The 16,520-nt window shown below is 42.5% G+C and overlaps 1 protein-coding gene across 1 annotated transcript in view; it reads left to right on the plus strand.

Annotated features, from left to right (window-relative positions):
* The window catches only part of ipo11 (importin 11), a 457,504-nt gene that overhangs the window by 166,255 nt on the left and 274,729 nt on the right, over positions 1-16,520 (plus strand). The window lies entirely within an intron of this gene.

A 16,520-nucleotide genomic window follows, 5' to 3' on the forward strand; every position in this document is an offset into this window, starting at 1 on the left:
CTGACGCGTCTCCGCATCAAAGTCACATGACCGAATTAAGCGGATGTAACATCCAATTCGCCTCAGTCTGAGTCTTCGTTTGAATGTCGTCTCTGAAAACTCACACCTGGTGTTATGGTTCAACAAAAACAAAGGATCTTTAAAGAGCAACTATTTTATATGGAGCCCGCCTAAGGACATGGTGCTTAATTTTTTTTTGGCCCAGATTATTGCGTTCCCTCGTAAATGAGCCCGCTGAGGGACATGGTGGTTAATTTTTTTACCCCAGATTATTGCGTTCCCGCGCAATAACCTAATATCATATTAAAGCTCATGCCTATCAGAGCACAGTGAATGGAATCAGGTGGGGGGAGACTGAATGCATATGCATGCACGCATAACAGGATTCACGAGGGGACGGTAAAAAAAGAAAAGAAAACATAAATGTTCATAAAGCACACTAACAGGTGTGCTCACTCCACTCACTATCACTGTTGTATAAATGAACTATATTTAATGTGGAGTCTTACAGCTGTGCACATTGTAGCAACTGACTCCTGCATCTCACTGTATCCCATTCTCTCATGAATCCTGTTGCACTCTCTCTCTCTCTCTCTCTCTCTCTGTGTGTGTGTGTGCATGTGTGTGCGAGTGTGTGCGCCCGCATATGCGTTCAGTCTCCCCCCACCTAATTCCACTCACTGTGTGCTGTGATAGGCTTGAGCTTTAATATGATATTAGGTTATTACGAGGGAATGCAATAATGTTGCGAGGGAACGCAATAATCTGGGCCAAAATAAAATAATTTAACCACCATGTCCCTAGGCAGGCTCCATAATTTTATTTGAAAAAGCTGTTTCCTTTTACATTTTAACATTACATGAATGAATCATTAAACATGTCTAGAAAGTCAAAGATCTGTCAGTAAGAAACTTGCACAGATAGAAGAAGCCCTGCCCCTATTGTGCACAATTTCAAAGCATTCGCAATCACTAGAATAGTCAGATTCATATTTTAGCAATTACTCTGTCCGGATTACAACATTAAAAGCAATCACATAGTGAACGAAGATGTAATTAAATGTTGAAATGAGTAAATTGAAAAAGGATTTTGTCATGAGGTTTATGTCACATGACTGCATTGCTGTCAAATAACCAATGGGACTGTAGAAAACACATTAATCTTTCAGACACACTGGAGTCATTGTTACATCAGCTCCTGTTGTGTTTAAAATAACTCTATTTATTTACGGTATACTTTTTCCAGACTTAAAAATGCACACATTGCTTTTAATGCTATTTTATTTGTCTAAAAATAAATGTCCAGTGTTCATTATCATGTTAATCAAGATCCATCTCATCTGAAACAGCAACGGACAAGTTATGGTTTTAATTTACACATGAACATCAGATTTAAATAAAATAAAAACATTTTTTTTTTACTTAAAACTTTATTAATTGCAAGTTTTTAATGTAAGAAACCTTTTTAACTTCAAAATGTACAGTAATCAGAAATTAATGTTGAGGTTAAAAAAATAAATTCTTTAGAAAAAACTGCTGTGTATAAATTATAGGGATGTGAATCGTACAACTCATGATTCAATTCGATTCTGATTCTTGGGGTGATGATTCGATTCAGAATTGATTTTCGATTCAAACAGCTCTGAGAAATAGTTATATTACTTAAAAAATGTTTATGTTTAAGAAAATGCAGCTTTACAAGGTTAATCAAGTGATTCTAGATGTAAATTTACTTGTCTGCTTTGCTCTTCAGAGTTGGCTGGCAGTTTAGCAAAGCGCTTGTAGCAGTTTTAAGCCTCCACACAGAGCACCAATAATGTAGTGAATATTAATAATAAAGCCTCACATGCGGGCACCAATAAAAATGTAACAAATATTAATACATTTCTTGGAATAAATTTATTAATAACTTACTGAATCGCGCTCACGGAGCACTGATAAAATATAGAAAGTAGTGATTATTGATGATTTGAGTGGAGACACTTTACATATATTCAGGCCTCACTACGGGGACCCTTGATATGTAGCATTTAGTTGTAGTGAATAAGTAATTAAATTGAATTAGATTGGATTAGGCCCCAAAATAACGGGTCACCAAAATAATTGATTTAGGGTTTAATACTTATTATTTAAGCATTAATGGGGCACCACTTATTCTTTTTTTATATGGCATAAGTACCATAATTTAAACATTAATTTATCAGTCTCAAATTAATTAATTAGTCTCGATTTGGTTTAATCAATCTCTGATCTGAAAATCAGGAATTCTTCAATACGGTTGACCGAGTTTGCTTCTGTACCCAAAATAAACCACAGCAGAAAATATTTACAATTTATTTACAATTTATACAAGAAATGAACATTTGACTGGCATTTTATAGACAGTGATGAAAAATACGTTCATTCAGGGAAACAATTTTCTTACTCACTCATGAGATGTTGGAAGGAAGAGGTGAAGCTTAAAACTTTAAATTAATCTGATTTAAATTTAGTGATGAATTTTGAATCCAATTATGAAATGGAATATTACAAGAATGTCTTTAAAGAAAAAGGATATGAGGAGCCACCTGTACCCATTGACAACAAACCTTCATGGAGCCTGACCTGGGTCGATTAGCTGCTGTTGGAGGGCTGATTCCGTCCGTCCGTCGTCAATATCGGGCAGCGTGAGCTCACCTGGATCGGAGGGGTTCACTCAGAGGTGTCCCTGGTGTGATCCCAGGGCTGGTGTCGGCTGGTTTCACCAGCTGCTGCAGTCAGGTGTGGAATCAGCAAAGTTGTCAGCTTGCAGTGACCCAGTGGTGGAAGGTGTTTGTTGAAAAAGGGTTCTTAGTAGCTTTCAAAAATGGTTGGAGCCAAATTAAAGTCTTTGTGACTTTAAACAAAAAAAAACTAAAACTTTAATAAGAGCGTTGAAATTGAATGAAAAAGGAAAAGTTGCTTTTTCTGTAAATTCGCTCTTAATTTGAAGAGCTCAGCTCGGAAGTTCTCTTAAAAATTCAAAAGCTTGACACACCTTAAAAGCGTCAGGTTAAACTTTGAGTTTGTCCCAAAGGTAGAATGAATGAATGCCACGTGGTAGCTTAGCTTAGCAATGGCTCTTGGCCCAAAATAGAATTAAGCGTTAAGCAAAAGAGAGAGGAAAAAGTTGCAGAAGAGGAAGAGCGGGAGCAGAGAGAAGGGTAGAAGCCGCGGGAGCAGAGCAGACTCTTCTAACTTTAAAGGGGGACTTACGTCACCAAACTCTGCCCATTGAGGGTGTGTGTAATCTCAGACACTTCATGTCTTAGAGCAGGCAGAAATGATTCAACTACTTATGTTATGTGTCGGACGCAGCTCGGAGAACCGACCAGCGTTTGAAGGACCCAGTATGAAATAAGCAGAGCACGGTACAAAGGCTAACTGAATTTAATACATAACAGTGATAATACAAAAAGGTGCGGTCTGGCGTGGTGCGCTCCCAGCAGCGCTAACGGTCCGGAGCCAGAAGCTGTTTCGGACCCAGGGACCCCGCCGACACCCCCCAGGTGGCCGCAACAACCGAGTCTGTGAAAGAAGGAACCATTATGTGAGTCCACACTCTACACACAGAACACTTAAAGGTGTACAAACAGCAAACACTTCCTGGCTTGATTGCTGATCAGCTTCCAACCTGCAGGCATGGAACATCCCGTTCACAAAACTCCACCGCAGTGGAAGCTGATACATGACTAACATACAGCTCAATACAATAAGGTGTGAGGGACACCACATTTACTGACTGTATAACTGTTAGTCACAAAATCCAACGTACCTCAGGAAGTGTGCTGACGAGCGTGAGACCTCACCCCCTCCTCTTTCACAGACCGTGCATCAAACCTGGACGTTTCTCAGCATCCGCTGCTGATGACATGGCTCCCGAGACGACGATCTCACCCGTCTGGTCACAAGGTCGAGTCTCTGGCAAATACACACTGTGCACTCCAGTCTTAAATGCCAACATGCTCCAATCCATCCAGATGCACCTCAGCTGTGAGTCCTGACGAGTCGCAGGTGATCAGGGTGAGGTCCTGACAGCCTCAGCAACACAGCCACTCAGTCCCAAATGCACGCCACCTGGGAGGAAAACAAACAGACAAACAAACCGGCAGCCAGGCCCCCCCAGCCATATAACAGTACCCCACCCTCACGGGAAGCCTCCCGGCGACCACACACACCTGGCCCAGGAGAAACACCCCCCCTCCAGGGACCATGGCTGGAAACCGCGTCTGCGTTCGTCCTCCAACAGACTGGTTGAACTGGCTGCATCTTTGCCCTTGTTTGACAGTCTCAGCACAGGTGTGGCCAGGAGTTCCTACACCTGTGCGGTCAGCCTTTAACCAAACATGTGTGATTAGTCAGAAAACAAAACAACCAAAACATCCCCCCCGCCCCAGGGGACCGTCCCATCAAACCCCAGGGAAGGGGAGAAAAGAAAAACAACCCACATGTAAACTCACAAACAAAAATGCCAAAATACCCCCCCTCCTCCCCCCCAAACGACACGCAGGGACCAACACCCCCCAGAGGGCCACCCGCCAGCTCCAGGAGTAATAACCACGGCCGAGGTCCCTCTGGGATCCACCGTCACCCACGGGGACTACCAGCGCCCCCCAGAGGACCACTCGTCAACCCCAGGAGACGCCTCCCCTCACGACCAATGGACCCAGCCCCGGCCGTCCACGGCTAGATGGACCCAACGCCTTTTCCCCCCCAGAGGACACCACAGTCAAACCCTGAGGGCGGAAACTGGGGGAGGGAAAACAAAAAAAAAACCCCAAACCCCCCCCCCCCTCCCGGGTGCAGAGGCCACCTGGGAAACGCCCAGCACAACCTAACTGCACCCCTCCAGCAATGCCGACACTACGGCACACCCGGCTGGAGTCAGAGGAGAAGAGAGGGCACAACAAAAAACGAGAAAAAAAACAACCCAAATACCACCCCATCACCCCCCAGGGGACCGCTCCATCTAACCCTGGGGATGTGAAACAAAAAGAAACAAAAGAAAAGAAAAAAAAAAACAGACCAACACACAGTTGTTTGGGTCCCCGTTTTTCTTTTGTTTTTTTTTTTGTTTTTGTTCTTGGTTAGCAAAGGCTACAGGGTCACACCCCCAGACAAATAGTGGACAACAAAAAAGAAAAGCCCACACGAAAACCAACTCAAAAAACACCCACGCAAAATGAACTAACACAAAACAAATCAGTGAGTTATACCGTCAAGCTCAACCAAATGGAACACACCTGTTCCTACTCAAGAGCTTGACGGTAATGTGATTCAGTCACCACAAGGGGGAACCAGAGTGCTAAAAATGAAAAAACCCCTTGGGCGACAGAAAAAAACAAACGAGCTGCTTTTGTGTGCGCAGCTGAGTGCAACACACAACCAAAATGTGCTCAACTAAATAACGCCGGAGCTGATACAACAGACGCAGTAGTTACCTTTCTCCGGGGAAACGGGGCTATGACTGTAACACAGGAAGCCCAGCGACCCGTGCTAACAGAGCTCCGCCGTGCGCGTGAACCCATTACAAACGCACTCTTGCAGCTCCCGTTTACACCTCTTATCCGGTCGGAGTGTGACGCGAAGCCGTCGCCAGTCACACTCCACCACGACCCACGGATAAGGCACAACACAGGAACACGGCTGCAAGAGAGCACAAATTAGTATCCAGTAATGGGTTTCAAACACGCACCTTCCGGGCGGAGAGCCCCGCAACTGATCCGGATAACCACTGAACGTCTGCTGCCGCCTTCCCGGCGCGTTACCGTCTCTGCTACCGCTGGGTCCGTGATGTTGGGCCAGAGACTACTGTTATGTGTCGGACGCAGCTCGGAGAACCGACCAGCGTTTGAAGGACCCAGTATGAAATAAGCAGAGCACGGTACAAAGGCTAACTGAATTTAATACATAACAGTGATAATACAAAAAGGTGCGGTCTGGCGTGGTGCGCTCCCAGCAGCGCTAACGGTCCGGAGCCAGAAGCTGTTTCGGACCCAGGGACCCCGCCGACACCCCCCAGGTGGCCGCAACAACCGAGTCTGTGAAAGAAGGAACCATTATGTGAGTCCACACTCTACACACAGAACACTTAAAGGTGTACAAACAGCAAACACTTCCTGGCTTGATTGCTGATCAGCTTCCAACCTGCAGGCATGGAACATCCCGTTCACAAAACTCCACCGCAGTGGAAGCTGATACATGACTAACATACAGCTCAATACAATAAGGTGTGAGGGACACCACATTTACTGACTGTATAACTGTTAGTCACAAAATCCAACGTACCTCAGGAAGTGTGCTGACGAGCGTGAGACCTCACCCCCTCCTCTTTCACAGACCGTGCATCAAACCTGGACGTTTCTCAGCATCCGCTGCTGATGAGATGGCTCCCGAGACGACGATCTCACCCGTCTGGTCACAAGGTCGAGTCTCTGGCAAATACACACTGTGCACTCCAGTCTTAAATGCCAACATGCTCCAATCCATCCAGATGCACCTCAGCTGTGAGTCCTGACGAGTCGCAGGTGATCAGGGTGAGGTCCTGACAGCCTCAGCAACACAGCCACTCAGTCCCAAATGCACGCCACCTGGGAGGAAAACAAACAGACAAACAAACCGGCAGCCAGACCCCCCCAGCCACATAACAACTTAAACACATTAATTCATTTGAAATACTATTTGTTCTAAGGCACCCAAATGAACACATTATTACGAGACATTTAAACACATCCTGTGGAAAACAGAGTACTTCAACATCAGCATTTTAGATACTGCAGAAAGGTCACACACACATCAGTTGACATGAGCACATCAATAACTGGAATGACTACATGCAAGGCATTTCATTTGAATAATAAATGCAACAACATTATAAGTCTTTAGATATAAATGAGAGACATACTGATGTAAATTCTTATTTCAAACCAAAGGTCTTTTCTTTGTTGTACTCAAGATAAAAGTTAGTTGTGAAGAATCAATGATTTATGGCCCATCTGGTCATGGGGGAAGGTTCCCCCCCCCCCCCCCCCCCCCCCGGATGAGGAGAGGTCCTGTCTTATCTTGACCATAAAAGTTTGGGTTTCTCCTGTCCTGGAGAAGCTCAGATTCTGACGTTACGCCATTATCATGTCATGTAGTTCACGAATTACAACCTTGTTTTTCTCTGCAAGGCAGTGTTAGACCATGGGGTGATGTCTCCAAAACTTATCTGAAGATCTCCAGATGACTTAGGAATTTCTCCACTGAGGTGGAAATGCAGTCTCTGCATCCAGTGGGTTTTTGTGGTTGAGAGAGGATTAATATATTTTATTTAATCAGGTCTAATCGAGGCCATCGCGCTACACGCTGGTCAGTCGTCGGCAGATACCGCTGCTCCACTCCTTTTAGCTCCGGGTCATAGCATAGCATGTGGGCTTGCGGAGTTGAAGTGTTTCCGAAGTACTTGACTTTCATTTTGCAGATTTTGCACACTGCATAAGTCATGTCAAGCGCCTTCTTACACAGCAAATAATAAAATCCAACATGCGCTCAAACATTTGCCTTCAGCAAAGATGGTGCTGGCTGAATTAGCTCTTCGTCCGCCATGCTAAGCTACAGCTCACGAATGTTTGAAGCACGCCGGACCCTCCCCTCGCGGGGACGCTGTAGTACGGAAGCCGTTACCTGACAAACAGTACACGCAGTGAGTAAGTAAGAAAATGTTTTAAAAAATGCTTTTTAAAAATCGATTCTTGGACATTTTGGATCGATTCAGAATCGTAATAAATAAGAATCGCGATTCGGATGTGAATCGATTTTTTTCCGGCACCCCTAATAAATTAACAGTTCTGATGCTCCTGTGACACATTTCTGCACTCTGTTTTCTTCTGTGTTTTGGGCTGATGCCTTGTTTCTACTGGATGCGCAAAGCTATGTCACAGTGCGCAGTGGTCAAAGTTGGATTGAGTTGAACTTTGACTCTGGTGAGTTTGTCAAGCGGCAGTACGCGCTCACAGCGGAGTGTCGCACAAGCTCTGTTTTTTGCGCTCCACACTGTGACACAGTGTTTGCGCGAAGCTTGTCATTGAAATGAATGGGTTTAGAACGGTGCACGCTTTGTTTGCATGCTCATTGTGAAAGGCCCTTTAAGGTGTGCAACAGTACAGGGTCATTGCATTTCATTTCAAAATTCTTCACACATTTTCTATTGGAGGCAAGTCAGACTGCAGCCAGTCCAGGACCCGTCCGTAATGTTCTCTTCCACAACCATGCCTCTGTAATGTGAGCAGAATGTGTTTTTGCAATGTTTTGTGGAAAAATGCATGTATGTCCCTGGAAAATGTCATCTTGAAAGCAGCGTATGTTGGTCTAAAATCTCAATGTACTTTTCTGCATTATTGCTGGCATCACAGAAGTGTAAGTTTCCTTTGCACTGAGATAAACCTCATAATGTGGCTCTGCATTTAGTTCCAGTGGTTGGGGGTCAAATCTACTTGCTACATACCCTGTTATGTGTCGACGCGGGTTGAGGAGCGGACCTGCGTCAGACGGAACCCAGCGCTAAAAATAACCAGAAAGCGGTTCCGATAACAGAAACAATTTATTATTTCACCCGCTGGTGCACAACAAAGTGTAAAACCAAAATAGCGTCCTTCTGGTGGAGTGAAGGCTGGCACGCTCTCCAGCGCCCAAAGGATCGAAGCCCGGCGCTCCTGGACCCACTACCACCGCCAAACACCCCCCAGGTGGACACGACAACCGACTCTCTGCGAAGCATAGAAGAGGTGAGGTAAGTCAGCAGTTACAACTAATATCCTTCAAAAGACACACACCATCAGCAACACATTCAGGTCTGCATTTTTAACTTTATGCAAATGAGCAGCTTCTCACAACAGGTGGAGGATCACTTGTCCGCACGCCACAGCAGTGAGAAGCAAGCTGCACAATTCTCATCACAATTCAAGTATACTGCGTAACAAAACACCAAGTTACTATCAACAATTAGTCAAACACTCAATCACCTTTGATGTGTGCTGACAGCATGTGTCCTCACCCTTCCTTGCTTCACGGGCTCGATGTGTCAAACCAGGCGCGGTCCCCAGCGTCTCACAAACGAACATCACAAGGTCGAGTTCCCGGCAGTTCTGCTTGAATCACACATGACTTAAATGCAGAACGCCATCCAATTATCTGCTTCAGCTGAAAGTCTTTAAGGTTGCATGTGAGCACCATTCACAGGTGCTGCACATGATGTTGATGAGGGTGAAGGATTCTTCAGCCAGCACCTTCTCCACAGACAAATCAGTTCTCATGCCACCTGGAGAGCAAAGAAAAGAAAAGAACACCAAAATATCCAGCCACACCCCCCAACACACAACATACCCACTTAATATGCATGCATGTGTGTGTAAAATCTGACTACAGACTGTCAATCTTATGCTTGTATTTTTGTATATATTGCATTTGCACAGAGCACATTGCAAGCATATAAAAGTTAATCCAATGTGCATGCTTGACAACTGTAAAGTGCTGCTATTATTAAGAAAGGGCGAGCACTTTCAATGCACAATTCTCATCTTATTTATTATTGTTTTCAAAAGTTACAGATATTTTTTTTCTAAATAATATAGGTTCTACATTCCACTTCATGCAGAATTGAATGAGTAAAACTAGGACACGTTAACCTTTATTTAACCAGGTTAGTCCGAGACCTGGTCAATTTTTTATTTTGAAGTTCCAATTCACCTATCCTTAGGGCGAAATGATTAGTCGAGTAACTCGAATAATTTGATTACAAAAAAGGTTGAGGTAAATTCTGTTTTTCAGAGCTTCGTTTGACATTGTAGTACATATGCCAGGCCTGTGTGTGGCGCTGCAACATCCCTAGGAAAAAAACGGAAGACTAGAGCATAACAGCTAATGAGATTAGCAACGATAGCTACCGCTTTCCAACGTGACACACAGAGCCTTTTAATAGAAAGACGGTCCATGCTGATCATCTGAAGTAGTCTTACTGCGCATTTAAAGTGAAGCAGTGTGTTTGTCTATTTAAGAAAAATACACTGTCCGCTCTACATGGGGAGTGACTGTTGACCCGGCGGCCGGCTGCTGTCTCTCTCTGTCCGGTGTGAGGGGCTCTCTTACCGGGCGAATCACAGCTCTGTCAAACATTGACAAACAGCAGAAGTCCACTCTTTCTTCTGTGTTTTGTTCAGACTCGCATTGAGTGTTTAGCTTTTTAATTTTCATTTTTTTGGGCAACACACACGCTTCACAAACACAGTAACTTAAATAAAATAATCATAAAAAACTGACTGTGAGGCTGCATGTTCAACCTCCAGCTGAAATGCATCTGCTGAATCGCAGAGAAAGAGGGATAAAAAAATCATGCAGTGACCCAATCCACCAACATTTATAATAATACTTAAAAAAAAACTTAAAAATGGTTAAATTTTACAAGTTGGAGAAAAAACAGAAAACCACATCCTATCGCCATTTCAGCAAAATGCCAACACTTTGACGCAGCGACATTGTGCCATTGCTTAGGGAGAGCCCTGGACTATTGATGTTTAAAAACGCAAAAGTACTTTTTATCCGATTAATCGATAGAATACTTGATTACTAAAATAATCGATAGCTGCAGCCCTACCTAACCTACATGTCTTTGGATGCGGGAGGAAGCCAGAACACCCAGAGAGAATCCACTCAAACACGGGAAGAACATGTAAACTCCAGACAGATTTACATTTAATTGTTAAACTGCATTTGTTATTCTTTTTATTCTTGTTGTTATTATTTTGTGCAGAAAATGTCTTAAAAAGGAGGCATTTACTCTGTTTGACACCCCCCTTCCCAAACCACCACCAGCCTGGCTACGCACCTGCAGTGTCTGGGAGCAGGAAGAAAACAGACACGGAAAATGGACTTCTTGTTTATTTAATGTGAAGCTGTGTGATTCAGTATTTTTAAAACATGCACTGCAGTCAGTTGAATGCAGAGCTGCATGCCTGCTCACTCCAATGACACTATGTAGCAAAAAAACAAACATGAACAAATTTAATGAAATGCATTCCATAAATCCTAACACTCTGCAGCCTCAGGAACATTACTGAAATATGTGAATTTTGGCAAGATTTCATTCTAAATGGACCTAAAAAATTAACTTGCAAAATGGGACATGTTTAGGGCCATGGTGCACTGGTCCAGTAGCACCATTTACTCTCTAGTGTCAAGCATACAAGCCGCATACCCCCGTCACACATAACTTGAATCACGCAGAGTGGCGTCGGACTTATGAAATGGTGGCATATCCGAAAGGTGTCAGATTTCATTCTAAAAACATTATGACAGCCATCTGCAGACGTAGGCACACTTGGTCAAAATCTGCTGGCAGCCCCGATGTGAAGCACATGTTCATAATTCTCCGGTTGTGGTCCGAGATGGGACACCTATCCAAGGAGGTCCATGAGCAGTGTGAGGACCATCTAACCACAATTTACATATTCCGATGGAAACAGAATGCGATCCGAAACGATTTGAGCGCATATGACGGAACCCTCGAGATCGGGCACAGTATGCCTGCCAGTATGTCTGGTATGAGCTGCACGTGCCAGTAATAATAATGTCGTGTGTGTGCCCTGCAGACGGTTGGAGATCAGGCAGACTGCAGCACTCTTTATGGCTGTCTGACAGCAGTCTGTGTCATCCACCTGCTGTCTAAACACACTTTGGATGCATCGTGCAGGTGTGGGCGAGGCAGTCTGGATGCTTTTAGACCACGCACCTTTTCCCTCCCGACTGCGTCGGATAATGGCGATATGTGCTGTGTCGGAATGGCTCCTCCACATTCTTGCTATATGACAGGGGCTTCCTCTGTTGAGGCCTGCATACCTTGGACAGACCCTGGCTTTATACTTCTTGCTGATACAGTCAGGATGGTCTTTTTTGCCTTTCTGTAGAGCATACAGCCTTAAACAAGCAAAAAAAAAAAAAAAAAACCTGGAATACTTCCTGTACCAGGGATGGTACAGGATGTGAGAAATGAATACTGTATGACTGCAGTATTAATTTCCAAAAAAAAGTATTCATTTCCACTGTGATGTTGCTGGTTAACATAAGGCTTCTTTTTGCCACAGTAAGTTTACTGGTATTTGTGAAGAAAACTCCGTATTGGGGCTGACAGAGGTTTCACATAATAATCACTGCCCATGTGTTATATTCAGCTGTTAACGAATGACTGTTCTTGAGGTAGTGCCATCTGAGGAAATGGAGGTCACTGATATTCAGGTTCAGCGTTCACCAATACACTTTACACACTGTAATTCCTACAGATTGAATTGTTAATGTATTATGCGCTGTACAGGGAGTAATATGCAAATGCTGTCAATCTACCTTACAGAAATTTAGTTTTTAACATTTCAGTAATTTTTTTTCATGCATTTAACAAATTGGAGGTCCTCTGCCATCTTTGCGCCTTGTTTTGAATGTTGCAGGCCTGGATTACAGGAATGGATGTGTATTACCAAATGAAATGAAGTTGACCATACAAAACAGGAAATACGTTGTATGTAAAGGTTTGGCGACCTCTGATTTCCATGATTTTCTTTTATAAATCATTGGTTTTTTGGATCAGCAATTTCAGTTAAATATGTCATATAGCAGACAGCACAGGTGATATTTGAGAAGTTAAAGGAAGGTTTATAGGATTTACAGAAAGTGTGCAATAATTCTTTAAACAAAATTGGCAGGTGCGTAAATTTGGGCACCCAACAGAAAAAATACATCAATATTTAATAGATCCATCCTTTGCAGAAATAACAGCCTCTAAATGCATCCTATAGCTTCCATTGAGAGTCTAGATCTGGTTGAAGGTATTTTGGGCCATTCTTCTTTACAAAAACCATCTCCAGTCAGGTTTGTTGGTTTCCGAGCAGGGACAGCCTCATAAAATCACACCACAGATTTTCAATAATATTCAGGTCTGGGGACTGAGATGACCATTCAGAACATTGTCTTGTTCCTCTGCATGAAGGCCTTAGTAGATTGAGCAGTATTTAAGGTTGGTTGTCTTGTTGAAAGATCCAGCCCCGGTGCAACTTCAACTTTGTCATTGATTCTTGCACATGGTTCTAAACAATCTATTGATATTGACTGGAATCCATGTGGCCCTCAACTTTAACAAGATTCCCAGTACCTCACTGGGCCACACAGCCCCACAGCATGATGGAACCACCTCCAAATTTTACTGTGGTAGGCAAGTGTTTTTTCTTGGAATGCTGTGTTCTTTTTCTGCATGCATACCGCCCTGTTATGTCCCATAACTCAATTTTAGTTTCTCAGTCCCCCAGCCCTTATCCAAAATGAAGCTGGCTTGTCCAAATGTACTTTAGCATACCTCAGCGGCTCTGTTTGTGGTGTGTACACAGAAAATGCTTCCTCTGCATTACAGCATCATACCGTGTCTCTTTGTGCAAAGTGTGCTGTATAGTTGAATGATGCACAGAGACACTGTCTGCAACCAAGATCAGGTTGTAGGTCTTGGAGCAGGTCTTTGGGTTGACTGTGACTGTTCTCACCATTCTTCGCTTCAGCTTATCTGAGATTTTCCTTGGCCTGCCACTTTCGGTCCTTAATTAGTACTGTGCCTGTGGTCTTCCATTTCCTCACTATGTTCCTCACAATGGAAACTGACAGCTGGAAATCTCTGAGATAGCTTTTTGTATCCTCCCCCTAAACCATGATGTTGAACGTCTTTGTTTTCAGGTCATTTGAGAGTTTTAGAGGCTCCCATGTTGCCACTCATTAGAAAGAGATGCAAAGAGGGGAAAACCTTTGCAAATGGCCACCTTAAATACCCTTTCTCATGATTGGGATTCACCTGTGTAAGGAGGTGAATGGTCAGTGAGCTTACAAAACCAATTTTGTGTTCCAATAATTAGTGCTAAATGTATTCAAATCAATAAAATGACAAGGGTGCCCAAATTTATGCACCTGTCCAATTTGTTTAAATAATTATTGCACATTTTCTTTCTGCACACTTGCTGATTCAAACAACCAATGATTTATAAGGAAAATCATGAAAATTATAAGGGGTGCCAAAAACCTTTGCATACAACTCTATCTTTGGTTCATACTGCCTCGAATGAAATAGAATTCTAGTCAATGCAAGAATCACTGCAGTTTTTTTAAATTTTTGCCTTTTCTATACCATCCCAAATGTTCTGATTTTGGTTATACAAAATTGTCCAGACAACTGATTTTTCTGTGTTTCCGTTTCTTTTTTATGATATAATTTATTTTGTTTTAGATCTATATTTTTTCATGCTTATTTCATCATGGGCTTGTTAAATCGCTATGTAATTCAGAACAAGGTAGAAGATTCTTTAAGTATAGAGTGCATCTCTTTTCTTGATTAATATGGGAAAGGTATTTCTGTTTTTATTGTTTTAAAACTGTTGTCTGGTTCCTGTGTTTTGTAATGCAATAGAACCTTTTGCCTCGAAGCTTAAAGGAAAAGAAAACCCACTGATAAAATACAGCTGGGAGATTGTGCTATAAAGTGACGATTGATGTATATCAATGAAAATAAGGAGCTCTTACAACTGAAATATCCCACTTCGAAAGTCAGCATTTAAGCAGAATTCGACGATTTCATAAATGCTGTCATTGACACAATTTTGAACCAATCATAAAAAACCCTGGATCAAGTGTTTGTTGCTGTTGTGACGTAGCATGAGCACAGAAAGCTACAGAGTGGCGAACACGCGCTGATGTAAAAGTCATCTCTCCCTTGCTCTCTTTCCTCACTCGCCGTTTTCCTGCTGAGCAAACATGAAGCCTCTCAACTGTAAAATAACTAAATTTCTAAATGTATCATCAGCTGTGTTCACGGGGAGCAACTCCGGATAAACACTCAGGATTTTGGTGGGTTCCCGGTCAGTGGAGAGAAAGTGAATCTCCGTTTGGCTGTCGTCTTCAGCTGTGCTTCGAGCTGCGGCTTCACCGCCTCAGGACATTGACGCGGCTGATGTCAGTAACAATACAGTTCATCTTTTGGAAAATCTGTGCTCTGTGGCACAGACCATTTGAACCCATGGCCGCCTGCTGGTGACTTTAGACCAGCCAGAGACAAAAACATTCTGAACTTCAACAAAAATGATCGCACATGCCTACAACTTTGCATGTGGACTAAACATCATAATATACCACCCAATTGTAAATTATCTCTGCTCCTCACACACACACAACACACACACCACACACACACCACACCACACACACCACACACACACACAGAATTGGGTAAGACACAGGCTTCTCTTGAGACAAGGATGGGGAACTGTCCTGTTGATGAGTATCTCACCCCAGCTCTAAGTGGTGGTCATGAATGAAATTATCTGCTGAGGTTAAACAAAAACCTCATGACTCTTGGTCGTGCATGACAACCAGTTTTATATCCATGTCTTAAAGGCAACAACTAATGTATTTGTACAACTATGGCTAATCAAACCATATGGGCAAGTTTGTTCAAGACTATTGGACGATTGTCACCTTTGGTATTACATAAATGTCCTAAATATCAGTTTTCCTTAGCTACAGTATCTTAAATTCCATTACTGTGTTACAGACAAACATTTAAAATAAAACTGCCACTTGGCTGAAAACATATGTGAAAGATTATATACAATAGAAGTGCCTCATTAAAGGTAGACAATCCTGTTCATTATGGCATGAGTTACCCTACAATTTGTCTCTATAATGAAGCCAAGTAGACATTACAATACAATTTAGATATTCAAAATATGCAACTCGGAAAGTTATAAAAATAATTGCAACAAATGTATTTTAGTGTCATGAAATGGTTGTTTGCCTAAACATTTGCAAGGAAATTGTCTGAGTTTAAATGTTAGATATTTTTGTTCTTTTTTTTCCTTTCTTGTTTTTTTTAATTCACACAGGTTTGTTTATTACTTCACTCATCACCTCACCACTTATACTTTGAATCTTAGTTTTTTTAAGCCAGTTAGACTCTCAGAAGAATGGACTATTGATCATAGCCTTTTAACAGACTAATATGGAAAATGGCTCTCTTTCAGTTGTCTGATTTATTATCAATATCTCTGTTCATGTTGAGTGGTCTTTGTTATTCAGGTAGGTTTTGAAGCTCTCAAGACAAGATTTGTCTGTCTCTGACATTTCAGGACTCTGTTCTTCATTGAAATGAGCCCAAGGGAGCCTTATTGATTTGTTTCTATGGCAATGCATGACCTTCACATCGCGCTCTCTCTCTCTCTCTTCACACGCACACAGAAAAACAAAAATGATGACCCATATGCGTGAGTAATTGACAGCGGAGTTTGAACCATGCCATAGGTTTTTTTTTTTTTCGTTCTACCTTCCCTCTATTTTTTTGGTCACCTGTGCTGTTGTTTAGTTTGTCAACCTGCAACAATTCTTTTTCATCTTAAAATAATTTGAAATTTAATCACAAGTAATAATTTGTCTTTATTGGCGTACAATTAA

This window comes from Thalassophryne amazonica, chromosome 5, assembly GCF_902500255.1.
Source record: "Thalassophryne amazonica chromosome 5, fThaAma1.1, whole genome shotgun sequence".
NCBI lineage: Eukaryota > Metazoa > Chordata > Actinopteri > Batrachoidiformes > Batrachoididae > Thalassophryne > Thalassophryne amazonica.